Source organism: Leucoraja erinacea, chromosome 15 (assembly GCF_028641065.1).
Source record: "Leucoraja erinacea ecotype New England chromosome 15, Leri_hhj_1, whole genome shotgun sequence".
Taxonomy (NCBI): domain Eukaryota; kingdom Metazoa; phylum Chordata; class Chondrichthyes; order Rajiformes; family Rajidae; genus Leucoraja; species Leucoraja erinaceus.
The window spans coordinates 12,914,905-12,935,413 of NC_073391.1; the positions used below are offsets into that span (position 1 = coordinate 12,914,905).

The 20,509-nt window shown below is 42.7% G+C and overlaps 1 long non-coding RNA gene across 3 annotated transcripts in view; it reads right to left on the reverse strand.

The window, feature by feature from the left end:
* Nucleotides 1-4,205: 4,205 nt before the first annotated feature.
* The window catches only part of LOC129703951 (uncharacterized), a 45,682-nt gene continuing 29,378 nt past the window's right edge, over nt 4,206-20,509 (reverse strand). For 2 of the 3 annotated variants that reach the window (XR_008724655.1, XR_008724657.1), the window contains exons 2-3: nt 6,036-6,083; nt 4,206-5,310 (exon numbers count right to left, since the gene is read on the reverse strand). This is a non-coding gene — a long non-coding RNA (uncharacterized LOC129703951). The remainder of the gene's footprint in view (nt 5,311-6,035; nt 6,084-20,509) is intronic. The other variant, XR_008724656.1, reaches the window with a different exon arrangement.

Below are 20,509 nucleotides of genomic sequence, written 5' to 3' on the forward strand. Positions count from 1 at the left end.
CACGGACTATGTGTGGCTGAAGGGCCTGTTTTCCACGCACTAACCTAAACTAAACTATATTAAATCTTGCTCACCTCACCTTAAACCTATATCCTCAGGGCCGTGAGCCCCCAGCTTTGGGTAAAATACATTGTGCATTCATGATTTAGATGAAGGGATTCAAAGGTGCATTAGTAAATTTGCAGATGACACAAAGCTGGGTGTCAGTGTGAACTGTGAGCAGGATGCTATGAGAATGCAGGGTATCTTGGACAGGTTGGGTGAGTGGGCAGATACATGGCAGATGCAGTTTAATGTGGATAAATGTGAGATTATCCACTTTGGTAGCAAAAAAAGGAAGGCCGATTACTATCTAAATGATGTCAAGTAGGGAAAAGGGGAAGTACAACGGGATCTGGGGTCCTTGTTCATCAGTCAATGAAAGTAAGCATGTAGGTACAGCAGGCAGTGAAGAAAGCGAATGGCATGTTGGCCTTTATAGCAAGAGGAGTTGAATATAGGAGCAAAGAGGTCCTTCTGCAGTTGTATAGGGCCCTAGTGAGACAACACCTGGAGTATTGTGTGTAGTTTTGGTCCCTTAATTTGAGGAAGGACATGCTTGCCATTGGAGCGCAGCGTAGGTTTATAAGGATAATGCCTGGGATGGCGGGACTGTCATATGCTGAGAGAATAGAACGGCTGGGCTTGTACACTCTGGAGTTTAGAAGGATGAGAGGATATCTTATTCAAACATAAGATTATTAAGGGTTTGGACACGCTAGAGGCAGGAAACATGTTCCCGATATTGGGAGAGTCCAGAACCACGGGCCACAGTTTAAGAATAAGGGGTAAGCCATTCAGAACGGAGACGAGGAAACACTTTTTCTCACAGAGAGTTGTGTGTGGAATTCTCTGCCTCAGAGGGCGGTGGAGGCCATTTCTCTGGATACTTCCAAGAGAGAGATAGATAGGGCTCTTAAAAATAGCTGTCAGGGGATATGGGGGGAAGGTAGGAACAGGGTAGTGATTGGGGATGATCAGCCATGATCATATTGAATTGCGGTGCTGGCTTGAAGAGCCGAATGCACCTATTGTCTATAGTCTATTGTCATGATTTTATACACCTTTATTTCCACATGATTTTGGTGCACTCATTTCATGCTAGGATTTATCAAGCATCATCATTAGCACACCAACCATGCATTCTTCAGGAATGTCATGCACTAGCTAACATCAATCTGTGCTAATAAACATGGCATTGCATTCCTTGAGATCAGAGTTCTATTTAGACTATGAGTGCTGTCTGTACAGCGTTTGCACGTTCTCCCTGTGTCCTGCATGGGTTTTCTCCGAGATATTCGGTTTCCTCCCACGATCCAAAGACATACAGGATTGTAGGTTAATTGGCTTGGTGTAAATGTTAAAAAATGTCCCCAGTATTGTAAGTAGGATAGTGTTAATGTGCAGGGATCGCTGATGGGCGTGGATTCAGTGGGCCAATGGGCCTCTTTTGAGACATCTGATGTCCTGTCTCAGACATGGGCCCATGGCTCCAAGGAGCATGCAAATGGGAACTTGTCGCACCTTATAAATAAACATTACACAAATAATGTGTAGGAAGAAACTGCAGATGCTGGTTTACGCTGAAGATAGATACAAAATGCTGGAGTAACTCAGCGGACAGGCAGCATCTCTGGAGAGAAGGAATGGGTAACATTTCAGGTCAAGACTCTTCATGGGACTCTGATGAAGGGTCTCGACCCGAAACATCACCCATTCCTTCTCTGTAGAAATAGAATCTCTCCAGAGATGCTGCCTGTCCCACTGAGTTACTCCAGCATTTTGTGTCTTCATTACACAAATAATGTTTAGGCCTTGAAGGTTTTTGTTTAATTCATCTTGAACATCGGATGCAGTAATTGAAACACAACGTTGGAAGAATATCCAACATACGAGGCTGAAACGCTTAGAAGATTCTCTCTATATAATGTAGGGTGGGAGGTGACTATAATTCGGACATTATAACTACTATTAATTCTAATTCACACATGCACTGATTTCACTGCCCAACACCACAGACTTCCATCTGTATATATGTATATATGTATGTAGCGCCGCAGAAATTGTGCACCTATTCCCGCCCCCATTCTGTTTTTTGTTTTTTCTGTTTCTTGTTTTTTGTGCTAAATTGTATGTATGCACTGAGTACGAGCAGCTTTCACTTTCACTGTACATGTATAGTGACAATAAATGGCATATCATATCATATCGCATATCACATTCAACAATTCAATGGTACATTATTGTCACATGTACCTAGGTACGGTAACATTCTTTGTTTTGCATACAACCCGGTAAAATTGTACAGGAGACCTTACCTAGGCAGTGCACAAAGAGTCGCCACGTTTCTGGCACTGACAAAGTTACAAAAAGTAAATCGAAGTCTTATCTCCTGCACACCAGCCTCCACACCACCGCCCACTCCCTTCATTCTCGCTGGCCCCCTGCTAGGTCCCCCCTTCGATATCAGCAGCCCCCCACTATTAACGATTTAAACTATAGTTAATACATTGAGAAATGTGCCAGATACATAAACAGGCCCGAAACCTCACAGACAAAGAACAAATTATTTCAGTAAATACACAAATGACTACCAGAAGTTTTGCATTTATCACGCCGTTTTTCACATTGATTGCGATATCTGCCAATGTGGTTGTTATTTTGTCTCCAAATGCTCCCGTTTTATAGATAACAATCTGTGTAAACTCCCTGTATAGGAAGGAACTGCAGATGCCGGTTTACACCAAAGATAGACACAAAATGCTGGTGTAACTCAGTGGGACAGGCAGAATTACTGGAAAGAAGGAATGGGTGAGGTTTCGGGGTGAGATCCTTCCTCTGACCCATGTACAGAATTGTACAGAATAGCTTCACTCATACCTTTGTACAAATGGTAATGATGCTCCTCTCTGTATGGGTCTTGCAAGGCACTGACAGACCAAGAGGAATAGATCGATGTTTATGGTTGAAACTCATAAACTGGCAGAATCTCTCTGGCTGCACATTGACAGCTGGATTATAACATTGTTGAAGGCCACAATGAAACTTCTGAACAGTTAGTTCATTTTAAAAGAAATAACACAGCGAACAACCACACTAAATCCCCACTAATCGGAGAGCGCTGGGTTTCCTTGAGCCCTCTGCTGCCTCACATATATTGAAAAACATCACATTTCAAAATCCTGGCTTGAAAATACAGGTAATTAATTTGTCTTTTTCCCCCCTTTTTTAAAAAAAAAAGTAATTATTTTGAAAAAGTGTTTGAAACTATTTTTAATGTAAGAATTGTCGCAGCGCAAAGCCAACGATAAATAAAAAAGCTTAAAAGTATCCATGCCTTCCTATTACCCAATAACACAGAAGGTGGATTTAGTTGGATGAAGGTAATTGAGAGAGCAGACAGCTTTTCCTCCTTCTCTTAGCCTTCAGGGGAAGATCCCACTCTAAATTGGCACTTGAACTCACTGGGTTCAACGAGGCAAGTTAGCCCAGTTGTCAATAGTGCTCATCCTGCTGATTAATCATGATTCACCGCTGATGGGAACCAGGAGGTCATGAAACTGTCTGCAGTCTGTGCTGTCCACTTGTTCTCACTCAAGTACTTGGAGATAGAAAGCAGCTGTGCAGGAATCTGCTGAGTGAAGTCATGAAAAAACAAAAAATCCCCAGTGATTTCCTTAAGGCAATCAAGGACAGAGTCAGGTACAGGTTATTTTTCATTTTTGTAAGATATTTCTTGACGCAAATTTAAGGATTCCATTTTGAATCTCGAATGAAAGGGGTTAAATGAATAACTTTCTCCCTCATTCACTGTCCCACTTGCAGCATCACCACCTTATTAATTTCCCCTTACAGAGGATACTGGTTTAGGCTGCCTACACTGGCCCCTCTAGTAGTGGCCAAGGAGGGGGTGATATTCCTAGACTTGTGATCAGAGCCCAGGGCTATTGAAACTGAGACTTAAGTTTGTATTCTATGGTGGTAATGGGAATGTCTAAATAAATGCTAAGTAAAGTGTTATTTTCGGCTATGTCACATTGTTTCTCACATCATGCTTTGTTAATCAGAATATAGTTGAACATCATGACTTTTTATACTTTCCAATTCATGCCATGAGCTATCTGCACAATGCATAATCTTTGTACAGAATATAATACATCAGAGGAACCAGTCCGAAACACTTTAATGGTGTCATCAAGAGTCCTCTTTTAGATTCAATGGTGTATTGTCATGTATGCACAGCAAAGTGAAACTATTTTGCACAGCTATATTCACAGTTTCAGCACATTTGAAATAAAAAAAAAACACATAACAATATCATTTTTTCTTTCCTAAAAAAAGCCAAATCTTTTAAACTTTATCTTTAACATAGATGAACGATTTTAACATATTTTAACTCTTACAATCTACGTACAAAAATGCTATTTTAAATTTCATTCAGGTAGTTAAATATTACATTGTCGTTTTGTTGATTTGGTTGTCAACATTTCTATCTGTGCTTGTTTTGGTGGTTTAGTGTCAATTGTTGAAGAAATGACACTCACTCTGCATTGTTGCTGATGCTGCTGAGATGATGTTGGTGTCACTCCTGCTCAGTGCTCTATCTTCACACCTAGCTCTCTTATCTCATATCCCTCCAGCAGCAATAACCAAGAGATAGTGCATCCATTAGCACCATTTCTTTTCCTGACTTGCACTTCTGGGTAATCAACAGCCATAAGAGCAAACATCGCAAATTTACCAGTTCTTCATGTGAGTTTCTCATAGTTTTGCTCCAAAGTCAGTAAACAGGTTTAGAAACTAATATTTTCTTCATAGATGTAGGTGTGGAATTGTGCATATCCATTCTCGACTGCTAATAGTCTTTGTTTGTGAGAGAAACTCAAAGTGCTGCAGTAACTCTGAGTCGGGCAGCATTTGTGACGGACATGGATGTGTGACGTTTAAGGTTGGGACCCTTCATAAGAATTGACAGAGGTTGCCTGACCTGTTGAGTCACTCCAGCACCTGGTGTTTTACTCAAGATTCCAGCATCTGCAGTTCCTTGAGTCTCCAGTCTTGATTCTTTGTTAGCATTCCTTGCTTCTGCTGTAGCAAATGCTGAGATGTAAATGCTATGGGTCTCTCTGTGCTCACCATTTCCTTGGCTACATGGAATTGTAATCATTGGCATTTCAGCATCCTCACAGTGGTTTCCTCAGCTTTACCGTGCCGTACCTGTACCAGTGGATCATTCAGGTGCTGATCAAACAGAAATATTTGGTTATGTCTCTGAAACACAAGAAAATATAAGCAAAATGTGGAAAATGTGTTTCATGAACATGCACTGAAAAGATTAAATGCTACAATAGAGTCTACGTTTACAATAATGCTATGCATGTGCATATATGCACACCAGTTAATGTTTTATTGGTAATTTATGAATAGTACTGTCTTAAAAGCATATCATATTAGGTTATGCTAAATCAAAGTGTTTTATGAAAAAAAAATCCAGTTTTGGAAGTTTGAGTACCGCAGGATATAGGCTTAGAAAGGTTGTAGTTATGGGAATTTTCTAATGATTCCCTTTGTCCTTTGCACATTATGCCATTTATCTCTGGATTTCCTCATTATCACGGCAGTGCTGCTTAATCAGCACAATTTAGATATTTGGCAGTAAAATATGCACATAATTTTTTTTTTTTTAATATCCTTAAAACATCAAGATTTTACACGATCAAATTGCTGAGCTGACTATCCCCAAACCGTTTCAAGAATCAGTCCTAGTCCGGTAATGTAACCAAACTATAACAAATTATTCAGATACTGGCCAAAGATAACTCTCTCACAGTAACTACCTCAATACAACTACTAAATGAAAGAGAAGGTCCCGTGCCCTTTTAAATTATGTGCAGCTTGGTGCCCATTGTCCCATGAAGGGTGAAATAATTACACACTTGTGATTCATTAACTGATCAATTAATTAGAAAATAATAATTGTTCCCCCCTTTAGTTACCCAGTAGATAACATTATTTGCATCCTTCAAAATGAATGTTAATGAAATCTGGGAAATAAGATGGCAACAAGTTGATTATAAAATTACTTTTCAGTCAATTATTAAGCATTTAGACATAGCAAACTAAGCACTGCAGTCTAATTCTCCTAATATATTTTGGCAAACCTGTTATCAAGCAGTCACTTTTCAGACTGATTAGAAGTGGCTACATAATTACAATGCACAGAATCATCATTAAGATCATAAAAAGTAACTTATACAAACAGATGGTAGCATAATTAGAATGACTGTTGCTTCATTGCATAATTTATCTTAAATATCATATTCTGAAGGAGGTAACATACAGGCATGGTAATCATTTGACCTTTGCGCATTCAGTCACAGTAAATGCTTAAAAACGTAGGTAGATTTCTTAATTTTAAAGTAAGACCTGATACAGAAATCTTTTGCATCATGATCAAAATAAAAACACTATGCTGCTTCAATAATATGCCTATAATGAGCAAGTAGAAAATTCGGAGCCATTTCTTCAGTAAGAAATAGGCTAAAATTGAACAAGCTTTGAATTATGTCTAAACCCACTACTGACAAAAAGCAACCATGATTTTGATTATTTGAGAGTTGCTAGCCAACATTTGTCGTGTTGCTGAAGCTAAAATGCACTCATCATTAGATTTAAGGAACTTGAAACACACTTGAGAGTGATGAGGCATGGAGGGATTTGTAAAATTTAAAACTAAGGTATTTCTGGGCCAGAAGCCGATGAAAGACAGCAGCCTGCAATTGACCGTGAAGAGTGTTGTACAGCAAAATCACAACCAGTCCAGAAACCATCTGAAAGATACTGTGTGAGGCTGAATAACAATGGCTTTTGTTTGACCTTGAGCTGAATTTTCAAACATATCCACTCCCAAAATCATCTATTTCCATCTCTGTAACATCGCCTGCACCCCTGCCCAGTCCATCTGCTGTTGAAACCCTTGCTTGTTTCTTTGTCATCTGGCCTCCCATTTTCTACCCTCTAAAAATTTGAGTTCAACCAAACTCTGCTGTTAGTATCCTAAAGGGCCTATCCTACTTGGGCGTCATTTGCGCGACATCATTTACGCGTCACGACGCACATGTTGTGACGTGCACGTGATGTGCGCATGGCACGTGGTGAGGCATGGTGACATAGGCAATGACGCGTGGTCGTGCGCGGCGCCCCAGGATTTTGGGATTCACAAAATCTTCGCCCGCCACCTGCGCGACGTGCAAATGATGCCCAATGGGGCAGGCCCTTAATTCTCACCAAGTCCCATTCACCTGTGCTCTGTGATCCGTCCTGGTTTAAGTTATTAAATCCCCCCATGACCTCACCCTATCCCATTGTTACCACCACCTCTGGCCCTGCAGCCCTGAAGGATACATTAACAGAAATCTTCTTCTTGTGTATGGCATGCACAGCCTAAAGTTGTAGGTCAACTTGGTCTATTTGATCTAATTGTTTGTGCACATCGGGTTGATTGCATCAGTCGAATCAGGGTGGACCACGTGAAGGTTGCACTCTCCCACCCCATTAACAGAAATGAGAAGGCGAAGGAGAAGGTTAGTTCGAGTTTCTGTGCCTTTATATTTTCACTGATGTTGCATCTCCATGTTGCACCTTCACATAGCCCTATATTGCTTCCATTTTACCAAATTCTCAAATAGGGCACTTCGGGTCTTGGTAATTGAAGATGTGACCCATAAACCTGTCTGGCCAACCTCCCTTTCCTATTAAATACTTCCATGTATGGTCAAGGTCATTTGCCCTAATAACTCAATGTGGTTTTGTGTCAAATCTTGTTTGATGCCATTCCTGTGAAATACCTTGGATTCATTGGCAACAACATGGATGCTGATTAAAGGTGAGTTATTGGTGGAGTGGGACCCAATGTCAGTAAGGCAGGGTAGGCATGTGAAAGAATATCAGTTATTCAAATGAAACTGAAATGTTACTTTTATACCACATCACAACAGAAGCAAGTCTTTCTGGATAAATGCATGTTGTGGCTTTCAAAACCTGAATCGGTTTAGAAATTCTGTTTACCGCTGTGTTGATAAACAAACTGCAAGTGTAGTGAGTATTTTGGGGCAAAAGAAGCAAATGCTCTACTGTACAGCTACATTCTCAGGCTTCCAGTTCTGTTTAGTTTGGTTTTGCCAATAGCTTCCAGGTGTTAAGTTTACATAGGCTTGCAACAGGACATGTGAGAAACTGCAGATGCTGTATGTGCTGGGAATTTCCTCCTACTGTTGCCAGGCCATGGGAGCAACTAGATATAAGTGTAAACTGGGAGATTTTGCTACAGGGTGTTTACATAGATTAACACCAAGGCATGTTAAAAGCTATAAACACCAGTGCATGCTGGCAGCTTTACTGGAGAGTACTTGCAGGGAGTTGCAAGAGATATGTTGGAGCTGCAGGTGCCAGTGCATGCTGTAAGTATTAGTTTATTACTTTGTTGAATCTCTTTTATCTAATCGATTGCAAAATCTGGCAAATGCCATGAAATCAAACCAAAGGTTGATCAGAGGAATAGTGACATTCCCCATTTCCATTCAGCAGAATAACGTTTAATTCTGTTGTATATATGCTGCAACCTTTGTGCCGAGAACAGGATCTGGACTTTAGAACAAGTTCAAGATAGCTGAAAAACATATATTTTTAATATTTGGAGCCTTATGAGTTATCTTTTTGAAGTGATTGTTTCTGCTCGATGGTCATTTATTATTCATTGGTTGTGTTCATACATGCTGAGCAGGCTTTCATTAGAAGTTTATGCTTTGCCTGCTTTTGATGTGTTTTGTTATTTAACATGGTTTAACACAAAATCAATACAAATCAGATCCAGAAACATGGGCAGGGTGGGTGGTCAACAAGGACACCCATAGTCTTTCTATATAATTAAAAGTCTCATCTTGACCACTTTCTGTCTGCGCTGTATATTGATTTTAGAAACAACGCTACCCTATATCGCTATGATTTTTGGCCATCTTACTCACAGTCCTCCTCTGCTGAGGCAGCCCCAAGGATTTTTTCGATCGATGAAATATTAAAAAGTTATGAGTGTTTAAAAAATCTTGAGATCAGCTAATTGGTCCTCTTGCCTGTCAATCACCATGATGAAGGTTACGCGCCTTCCGGGGGGGTGCAGGACTATAAAACCCTGGATGCCTGGACTTCAGTCAGTCACTCTGGAAGATCGCGAGGGAGAGGCCACAACTCTGATTCTGCTGTGAGTCAACTAAACTGTGAGAACTTGTGAGTCTACTGAACTGTGAGTCTGCAATGTACTTGCAATAAATGATTTCTTAGCCCTTAATGAAAATAAATGAGTTGTTTCACCTGTCCTGTGCTTGAAACTGAAATGGCAATGGAAATGAAATGAACAGGGTCTTGGTGAGACCACACCTGGAGTATTGCGTACAGTTTTGGTCTCCTAATCTGAGGAAAGACATTCTTGCCATAGAGGGAGTACAGAGAAGGTTCACCAGACTGATTCCTGGGATGTCTGGACTTTCATATGAAGAAAGACTGGATAGACTTGGCTTGTACTCGCTAGATTTTAGAAGATTGAGGGGGGATCTTATAGAAACTTACAAAATTCTTAAGGGGTTGGACAGGCTAGATGCAGGAAGATTGTTCCCGATGTTGGGGAAGTCCAGAACAAGGGGTCACAGTTTAAGGATAAAGGGGAAATCTTTTAGGACCAAGATGAGAAAAACATTTTTCACTCAGAAAGTGGTGAATCTCTGGAATTCTCTGCCACAGAAGGTAATTGAGGCCTATTCATTAGCTATATTTAAGAGGGAGTTAGATGTGGTCCTTGTGGCTCAGGGGGTATGGAGAGAAGGCAGGTACGGGATACTGAGTTGGATGTTCAGCCATGATCATATTGAATGGCGGTGCAGGCTCGAAGGGCCGAATGGCCTACTCCTGCACCTAATTTCAATGTTTCTATGAAATGAAAATAAGATTAATTGTTTGGCTTGCCCTGTGCTTGAAACTGAAATGGAAATGGAAATGAAATGAAAATGCAATGAGATGTTTGGCCTGCCTGAAACCAGTAATTTTGGACCACAAGGCCCCTGTTCGCCGAGAAACCAGTCCCTTTTGTCCAAAATGCCCGTAATAGTCCATGAGAAGCATTTTGGCCTGAAAGGCCCGTGCCAGGCCAGGAAATGTTCAGAAAAAGTGCCTGTCACTAAGATTGCACTCAGAATTTTTTTAAAGAGCCCCTTCAGCCCATCAGGCATGTACTAGCTCAAGAGGAGTCCATTCAGCCCATCAGTAAGTATTCCCCCTGCAAGTATTAAACCTCACCCCAGTATTTTTCTCCTTAAATTGGCTACCTGTGAGAGCCAGGCCAGGATAGACTTTCCTCCTTCATTGCTGTGATCTGCAGAAAAAGATGAAAAATGTCTAAAATTGTTTCTCCACCCTCCCTCCCCCTTCTCTTTCACAGAGTTTCTCACCTGTTTTGTGCAGAATTTATGACAATTTCTGAGCTGCCAGCCCACCAGGCCTGAGTGACTGAGCTGCCAGCCCACCAGGCCTGAGTGACTGAGCTGCCAGCCCACCAGGCCTGAGTGACTGAGCTGCCAGCCCACCAGGCCTGAGTGACTGAACTGCCAGCCCTCCAGGCCTGAGTCACTGAGCTGCCAGCCCACCAGGCCTGAGTGACTGTGCTGCCAGCCCACCAGGCCTGAGTGACTGAGCTGCCAGCCCACCAGGCCTGAGTGACTGAGCTGCCAGCCCACCAGGCCTGAGTGACTGAGCTGCCAGCCCACCAGGCCTGCGTGACTGAGCTGCCAGCCCACCAGGCCTGCGTGACTGTGCTGCCAGCCCAGAAGGCCTGAGTGACTGTGCTGCCAGGGCACCAAACTTGAGTGACTGAACTGCCAGCCCTCCAGGCCTGAGTCACTGAGCTGCCAGCCCACCAGGCCTGAGCAACTGAACTGCTAGCCCACCAGGCCTGAGTGACTGAGCTGCACCCCAATAATCCATTTGGCCCACAATGTCCATACTAGCCATCAGGAAACAGTCCCTTAGGCCCAGAAACACCCATACTGGTGCTCCAGAAGCCCCCCCCCCCCCCCCCCCCCCCCCCCCCACTGGCCGCTAATACTGGAATTAGTGGAGAGGTGGAATAATGCGTTGGGGAACCAGCCCTCTCGAGTGAACATGGGACCCAATGGGTCCCACTTAGTCTAGTCATTGTTAAACACATCAAGGATGTTGGTATGTCTGCATAGATTTTCTAATATGCATCTGTTTAAATGCCCACTCCAAAGCCACTCCATGTTACACACCTGTACATCCTTCTGATCAACTCTGATGCTCTTTGTGTGTTAACATTTGATGAAGAGCAAACCCACCTTTGTCTGTGCTGTTCTATTCTTTTATTTTGAGTTCAAAACATTCTAGAATATTAATGGCTTACCCGTGCACTACCAATAAAGGTTGTGTTTTGGACTGCAGTTATTATAGGAAACCATGCTATAGTAAAGATGTTGTCAAGCTGGAAAGGGTACAGGGAAGATTTACAGGGCTGTTGCCAGGACTAGAGGGTGTCAGCTATAGGGAGAGGTTGAGTATGCTGGGAATCTATTCCATGGAGCGCAGGAGGATGAGGGGTGATCTTATAGAGGTATACAAAATCATGAGAGGAATAGATCGGGTAGATGCACAGACTCTTGCCCAGAGTAGGTGAAACGAAGAACAGAGGTGTAAGGTGAAGGGGAAAAGATTTCAAAGGAACCCGAGGGAAAACATTTTCACACAAAGGGTGGTGGGTGTATGGAATGAGCTGCCAGAGGAGATAGTCGAGGCTGGGACTATTCCAATATTTAGCGATGTTATAATACCTACATTCAGTGGCGCTGCAGTTCTGCCACTGGCTGTGTGCGCGACGACTTTGGTGCCTTTGAGGGGGGGGGGGGGGATTAAAATCCAGTTTTTTTACTGCCTGTAAGAGGCACATTTCCTCGGGCTGCTAGCTGATGAAGAAAAATTGATCGGACTTCCGTTCCCAGTATATATCTTTTTTTAATTTGCTAGAAAATTTAATAATTGGATTAAAATACAAGGCAACTTCTAACGCCCTCAACGCTTACACAATGTGACGGATCACAAGAACGGGACAAAACAAAGGGTAAATTGTTTATTTTATATATAATCTTGCTTCTTGGGATGGCTTTAATCTAATTTTATGTTGCAAAAATTTTATTTGGGCCCCATACAAACTGGCAGTGTTTTTCCTGCCAATATGGAGTTCAAATTCACCGCAAATACAACTTTCCAATCGATCGAGTTCAAGAAAAACCCACTCGCAAGATGATGTAAATCCTCTTTTTTTGGACAATCATATCAGAAGTCGTCTAAATTGTCTATATTTTGTGTTATTCTCTCTCCATGATCATTATTTTTTAACTAAATATTCACAACAGTTTGAGTCACATGTATTGTGCAAAAAACAATCATTTTGATATATTTTGAGTGGCTGTTTATGGATTAATTTATGGGAATTAAACAATAAATTCATTCAATCTGGCATATAAATTCATGACAGTGAGATTTAAAAATCATGTTATATTGTGAATTCTTGTGTGAATGGGATTAGTTTGTTATTTGGATACTTGGGCTATTTAAAAAAATACCCTTTTCTTAAGAAATGGAATCTACAGGACATTCTTAATGGGAAAATAGTGGGCAGAAAGGCATGTCATGCATGGTTTGAAGAGCAAAAACTTGTAGTTTACAATGCCAAAATTGAAATGTTGAGGAAAAACAAGGTGTACAGAGTTGCTTATTGGTTACAATCTGAGGAGTATGATGATGCTACTGATTATGATATGCCAATGTACCAGCTCGCAACTGATCTTCTCCATAAAGACTTGGTCTATTGCTAGAAATTGTAATATATTTACCTATCTGTTGTGGATTTACAGCATATAATACAATAATATTAAAGTTCTGATCTTGAGAATATCACATTTTTTGAATTTTCAAGGCAGTCTGGGTGTTTATTACTATTTCCGTCACAACGGTCAATTTTGTAATTAACTACAATTAGGTAATTAACTAATTATATGTTTTCATTTCAGGTCATCCAAGTAAGATGTTTTATATTTGTTTCAGAATGCTTCAATCTATAATAACTGCAAATTTCATTCAGTTCGCTTAATTTTTAAGCAAGTTATGGGCTTTTGACTGTCCTCGATCACAGCTTTTGTGTTAAGTCAATGGAAAAGCAATAGGGAACAAGATGCTAATTCCCAAGTATGAAAATGGCCATAACTTTTTTGATACTGAAGATATGAAAGTGAATTAGGTATCAAATTAAACTTCTTTTTATGCTTTATCTGATGGGTTAAATTGCAGACTTGATTTATAAAATCTCAAAATTTTGTAACATTGCTACAATATTTAAGAAACCGTTAGACAGATACATGGAAAGACAGGTTTGGAGTTTCTTTGCAGCCCTTTTTAAATGTAGACACAACATTAGGCACCCTCCGGTCTTTGGTCTACAGTAAGTGTTGAGCTTCTACTCTATATTCCAAGTATGAGCTAACTGCATGGAATCAAACGCAAGCAGGTGGGGCTAGTGTAGCTGTGACATGTTGGCCGGTGTGGGAAAGTTGGGCCAAAGGGCCTGTTTCCATACTGTATCACTCTATCACTATGATTCCATGCAGTTAGCTGAGTTCCTCTAGCACTTTGAATTGTGCTCATTTGCAGTAGGCCCTTGAATTGAATAACCTTTAATAATCCTTTACAGGAAATTACAGTGCCACAACAGCTTCAAGACAGACATAACACCACACATTTCCACAGATAGCTTCAATACTTAATAAGTTAAAATACAATGAATGAATACTAAAAAAATCCAAAATTATTTTTGTGCATTATAAAACCTTATAGCAGCTGGTATACAAGACTTCCTATATCTCTCCGTTTTGCACATTGGTGCAATCAGTGTCTGACTGAAGATGCTGCTCTTGATCACCTTCAGGGCGTGGAGTTGGTGAGTGGGGTTGGTCATTATTGAACCTAGTTTGTTCAGAGTTCTGGCCTCTGCCACCTGCTGGATCGTTAGTTGCTCAGCCCCGACCACTGAGCCGGCCTTCCTGATCAGCTTGTCCAGTCTGTTTTTCCTTGGCCTGATACGTGAACGCAAGAAAATATTTTTCTGGTTCAGATCCTAATATTTCACTTAGGCGATTTTTCAGCAGACTGCCGGCGATATCAAGTTGCCGGCATTCGCCTGAAAAACCGGCAACTGGAACGGCGACTGTCAGAGTGGAACACACACAAACACATCGCTTCCATCACCAGCCCTTTATGCAGATGGGGGACAGGGCAAGCGGGGGGGAGCGCTTTCTAAAAAACTCACATGGTGCAAAACCAAGGTGAAACAGACACACACCGCAATGAACAGGAAGTTTGGCACTGTAAAAAGACGGCTAAAGCACGGTGTATGGAAGTCCTTTAAAAGCGGGGGGGGGAGAAGGGGAGATTGGGGGGAGAAAGGGGGTGAAGAAGGGGAAAGAAGGAGTGGAGACAACTTTTAAGAAGCCAGAGATACACGGCTGTGAAGCTCGACGGACGTTTAACATTACCGGTCGGTTATCCTTGGTTCTGAAAACTACTGCTTACCTTTTTTTTTCCCAGTGAGCCAATGAAATTCACCGGTCACCACCGCTCCAACCTACGAGAACCTCCGAGAACCTTCGACCTCCTGGCGACCCACCTACGGCTTGAGAATTCTCGCTACTCTCCATGGCGGTTTCATTCTAGTTGCCGCTAATTTTTCAACATGTCGAAAAATTCACGGTGACCATAATGAGGCCGCGACTAGTTCCCAGATTGCGGGAACTCCTCACGACCATAAAGGCGACTCGCAGGCAACCACCCGTGAACATGTGGTGACTGCATAGTCTCCTGCAGTCACCTAAAAAGTTTCCTACGCGTGACAGGCCCATAAGGGAGGCATTTTGAATGTAATCGAGGCTCCCCCGCTATATTAAGCAACCATCCTTTCTGGTGCCAAAAACAATAAAGTGTTGGATATCTCTGACATTGCTCAAGCTCTGTTAAAATAAGCATCTTTGCACATTTTCTGCCTGGAAACCAGGTGCAATGAGGCACAGTTTGTTTCACAGTAACCCTGCGATCTGGCCTCTCTACTACTGCACTGACTGTAAGACAAGTGGCTATCCTTGTCATGTCACATTTAAGAAGCAGATAGTGACACCCAGCAGGCCTGTATAGCACTCATGATGCCTGGAGATAAGTGACTGAATCATGGGGGCTGAATATTAACCAAAAGTGTGAAACCAAGCCATCTCTACAACATTCCCAGTGTCTGTTCATGCTTATCAAATTACCATTTGAAAACACAGTGAAGAGTAAAGTTGCCATTTTCATGGTGTTAGCAGTATGTTAATACTGATCCTGATTCCACCAACTGAGAAAAGTGCAGGTCAAATAGCCCCCAACTGGCGATCACCTCAACGCAAAGAATCCTTTCCTTATTCTCAATATCTCTAAAGATAATTGTGGAAATACACGTTTAATTCAAAATTTAACAAGAAGAAAACTTGTATACTTGACAAATTGGGCTACAAAAGCGACTATTTATAACTCTGTGATTTATGGGTCTTCGAAGGTTTTATTTAAAACACTGATCCTTTCCCACGATGGTGTGCATTGTGCTTAGTAATTCACTGACAGCCTTCAATGTGACAGACTGCCTTCATTGCAGGGGGCCCCTTTCACTGGAGTATCAGCCCATATGGCACAAGTTAGGATCTATCTAAGCTGCGGCCTAATTATGGAGAGGATAATGAAACCGGGTGATGCAAGTCCGTCTATTTCTTCTGATCCATTTCCGACACCCACGGCGTGACACACCTGTGCCTTTTCGCTGAAACCCCGCGCAGTTTATTTCTTGGCAGCCGCTGCTACTTTGGCAGCCTGGAAGGAATGCAGCGCTCTCAGTCTGTCTCGGGCTCAGATCAACATGAAGGGTGAAGGACACCTAAAAGAAACCCATTATGTAGTGAAGTGAGACAAACACTTTCACCGAAGGCCAAAGCTCGTGCGGAAACAGCGAAAAGAAATAAAACCCAGAGTGCAAATCCACGTGCGACGGCACTGTCAGGAAAATATATGTTGAAGTCACCCATGTCTGTGAAAAGAAAAACTATCCATTCCGGCTGTAAACAATCACCATCTGAATATCAGCTGCCACATTTACATGAGGAATAGTTTCAGAATTTGCTACACTTACGAGCTGCCATGACTACTTTGCCATTTCAGTATTTCAGTGCAGCAAATCCCGTCCAAGGGGAGGTAGTGTGGAAAGGCACAGCTCGTCTGTGACACTTTTTTTTGGAACTCCTTTGTGACAACCAGCTTGAAGGCAGAATTTCAGCAAACACTGCACGGTTGGAAATGGGGAACTGTCAAGGTGACATCAGAGAATGTGGAGAATATGCAAGGAAATAAAATAGAGCCGCACGTCGCAGTCAGGCAGCTACAATCTAAAGACATTTTAAATGCTGGATCCTGGTGCTTTTTTAAAAAACTGCTCCTGAAGTAAGAGACTGCATAAATTATTTTGAGGCACCTCATTCAGAACTGCTTGGCTGTCACCGGGCAACATTAACGTGATCTGAGTGAGGCAATATTGTGGGGGGGGGGGGGGGGGGGGGGGGGTTAATTCTGTGTGGCCCTTCTGAATGTCACTCAACATTCATGTCCTGCATTGGTTCTGCTAACCTAGAAAACAAAGTACTTCTTCAACGGAGATGTCATTTGCAGGAAACAAGCTGAATTAAGCATGATAGTGCTTTCTTTCCTTCCTTCCTTTGTTTAGTTTTTAAGTTTAGAGATACAGCGTGGAAACAGGCCCTTCAGCCCAGCGAGTCTGTACCGACCAGCGATCCCCACACATTAACACAACCCTACACACACTAGGGACAATTTTACATTCATACCAAGACAATTAAAGGGCCTGTCCCACTTGGGCGTTATTTGCGCGTCATTTACGCGACAGGCCGGTAGTGACTGATGCACGACAGTCGAGCAAAAATCGTCTAGACAGTCGCGCGCCAAGTGCTCTTGAGGGCCCTGCTTCTTTTGGGAGCTATATGTGATGTCGATCGTACTTAGTCCGATCTCCGTGGCAAGGATTTTCCCAATGAAAAAATGTCTAAACTACGCGCGCTTTATACCCGGGTGGTCACGTGGTGCGGCACTCAAATTATGCGCCGAAGGCGTTCGGGCGGCGCATGGGTATGGACATTGACGCATAGTGATGTATAATAAATTAGCATAGGCAATGTTCATGCGTAACCATGCGTCACCACAAACTGCACGTATGCCCATCAGTACGTCAGTGTGCGCAAGCGATATGACATGCAGGTAGTGTGAGAGGATTTTGAGCATTCAAAAATCCTGGGGCATCACACGTGCATCACGATGCGCCAACCAATTTTTAGGATGTCGCATAAATGATGCGCAAATGATGCCCAAGTGGGACAGGCCCTTAACCTACAAACCCGTACGTCTGTGGAGTGTGGGAGAAAACCCAAGCGGGTCACGGGGAGAATGTACAAACTCCATACAAACAAGCACCCGTAGTCAGGATCGAACCCGAGTCTCTGGCGCTGTAAGGCAGTAGCCACTACGCCACCGTGCAGTCCTTCTATTCTGTAATTAAAATTAATACTTTACCATTACCATTGTTACCCTTCATTTTCCCTTTGGGTCTATTTCTCCTATCATTTGCCCTTTCTCATTCGTAGCAATTTAATTTATTTCTTCTTTGCATGCCCATTCGCTCTTTCCCAGGTCTTTCACTTTCTAGTTGTATCAACGTCCCTGTGTTTCTCAGGACTTCCCATATCAATAGGGAAGTTGTCCATGCCAAAGGTTATTGTAATTGGAGGGTAATTTCTCCATACAACAGACGGCATGGTTACACCACGCAGCATTCCCTGGGACAAGCCATTTTTTATTATAATACTAGACTAAGTGGGACCCGTTGGGTCCCATGTTCACACAGGAGGGCGGGTCCCCCGACGCAATATTCCACCTCTCCACCGATTCCAATATTGGTGGCCAGTGGGGGGGCTTTCTGGAGTGCTGGTATGCTTTCTTGTGGTGGCAGCTCAGTCGCTCATGCCTGATCTGCTGGCAGCTCACTCACGGCTGGTGGGCTGGCAATTGACTCTTGACTATTCCTTGAAATTCCATTTCAAGCAGGGTGCAAGGCCACCAAATTCAAATCCATGTTCCTACCATTTCAAGCAGGGTGCAAGGCCACCAAATTCAAGTACAGTTTCTTACCACTACGAGCAGGGGGCAAGGCCACCGAATTCAAGTGCAGTTTCATACCACTTCAAGCAGGGTGGAACGCCACTGAATTCAAGTGCAGTTTCATACCACTTTCAGCATGGTGCAAGGCCACCAAATTCAAGTGCAGTTTCATACCACTTTCAGCATGGTGCAAGGCCACCAAATTCAAATGCAGCTTCATACCATTTCATGCAGGGTGAAACCACCATAAAACCACACAAATCACAAAACTCAGTTCAGTAGACATTCAGTGTGTTCAGTTGATTCACAGCTCAGACACAGTAATGACCTCTCCCTCCCCCATCATGCAGAGACTGAGCCACACCCACACTTCTGGGTTTTAAAACCCCTCCACTTCCCACTGGAAAAGGTGTGGCTTTCAGGGCGTGATTGACAGGAGAGAGATTCTCAACATTTTTTAAACAATAATAACACTTTTATTTTTCATTGATGGGAAGAATGCTCTGCACCTGCTCAGCGGAGGGGGGACTGAGTAAGATGGCCAAAAATCACAGCCGTAAGTGATAGCGTTTTATCTAAAATCAATATACTGTGCAAACAGGAAGTGCATTTGCAGTAGTGCCTTTCAACTTCAAGCCGAAGCACCCAAGCCACCATTTGCACTAAATAGTGCATTTCAACTTCAAGCCAAAGCACCCAAGCCACCAGTTGCAGCAAAATAGTGCATTTCAACTTCAAGCCAAAGCACCCAAGCCAATATTTGCAGTTAGTGCCTTTCAACTTCAAGCCAAAGCACCCAAGCCACCATTTGCAGTAAGTAGTGCCTTTCAACTTCAACCCAAAGCACCCAAGCTACCATTTGCAGTAAGTAGTGCCTTTCAACTTCAAGCCAAAGCACCCAAGCCAATATTTGCAGTTAGTGCCTTTCAACTTCAAGCCAAAAGCACCCAAGCCACCATTTGCAGTAAGTAGTGCCTTTCAACTTCAACCCAAAGCACCCGCTACCATTTGCAGTAAGTAGTGCCTTTCAACTTCAAGCCGAAGCACCCAAGCCACTATTTGCAGTAAGTAGTGCCTTTCAACTTCAAGCCAAAGCACCCAAACAACCATTTGCAGGCAGTTCCTTTTTACTTCAAACAAACCATATTTTCATTTTCAAACAACATTAAGGGTACTCACAATTGTGTAGGCATTGTTCAGTGTTATTCAGAGCTCAGAGAGATGTGACCCTTTGCTTCATTCATCTTGCAGAGACTAGGGCATACCACTTCCTGGTTTTATAATCCCTCCCCCTCCCTCCAGCAGGGGCAGCAGAGAAAATGGTGATTCTTTTAAACATCAAGCCAAAGCTCCCAAGCCACCATTTGCAGTAAGTAGTGCCTTTCAAATTTAAACCAAAGCTCCCAAGCCACCATTTGCAGTCAGTAGTGCCTTTCAACTTCAAGCCAAAGCACCCAAGCCACCATTTGCAGTAAGTATTGCCTTTCAACATCAAGCCAAAGCACCCAAGCCACCATTTGCAGTAAGAAGTGCCTTTCAACTTCAAGCCAAATCACCCAAGCCATCATTTGCAGTAAGTAGTGACTTTCAACTTCAAGCCAAAGCACCCAAGCCACCATTTGCAGTAGGTAGTGCCTTTCAACCAAGCCAAAGCTCCCAAGCCACCATTCGCAGTAAGTAGTGCCTTTCAACTTTAAACCAAAGCTCCCAAGCCACCATTTGCAGTAAGTAGTGCCTTTCAACTTCCAGTCAAAGGACCCAAGCCACCATTTGCAGTAAGTAGTGCCTTTCAACTTCAAGCCAAAGCACCCAAACAACCATTTGCAGGCAGTGCCTTTTTACTGCAAACAAACCATATTTTCATTTTTAAAACCAAATTAAGGGTACTCACAGCTGTATAGATATTGTTCAGTGTTACTCAGAGCTCAGAGAGACGTGACCCTTGGCTTCATCCAACTTGCAGAGACTGAGTGAGGCACACCACTTCCCGGTTTTATAGTCCTTCCCCCTCCCTCCAGTAGGTGCAACAGAGAGAATGGTGATTTTTTTTAAACTTCATGCCAAAGCTCCCAAGCCACGATTTGTAGTAAGTACTGCTTTTCAACATTGACCGCTTTTG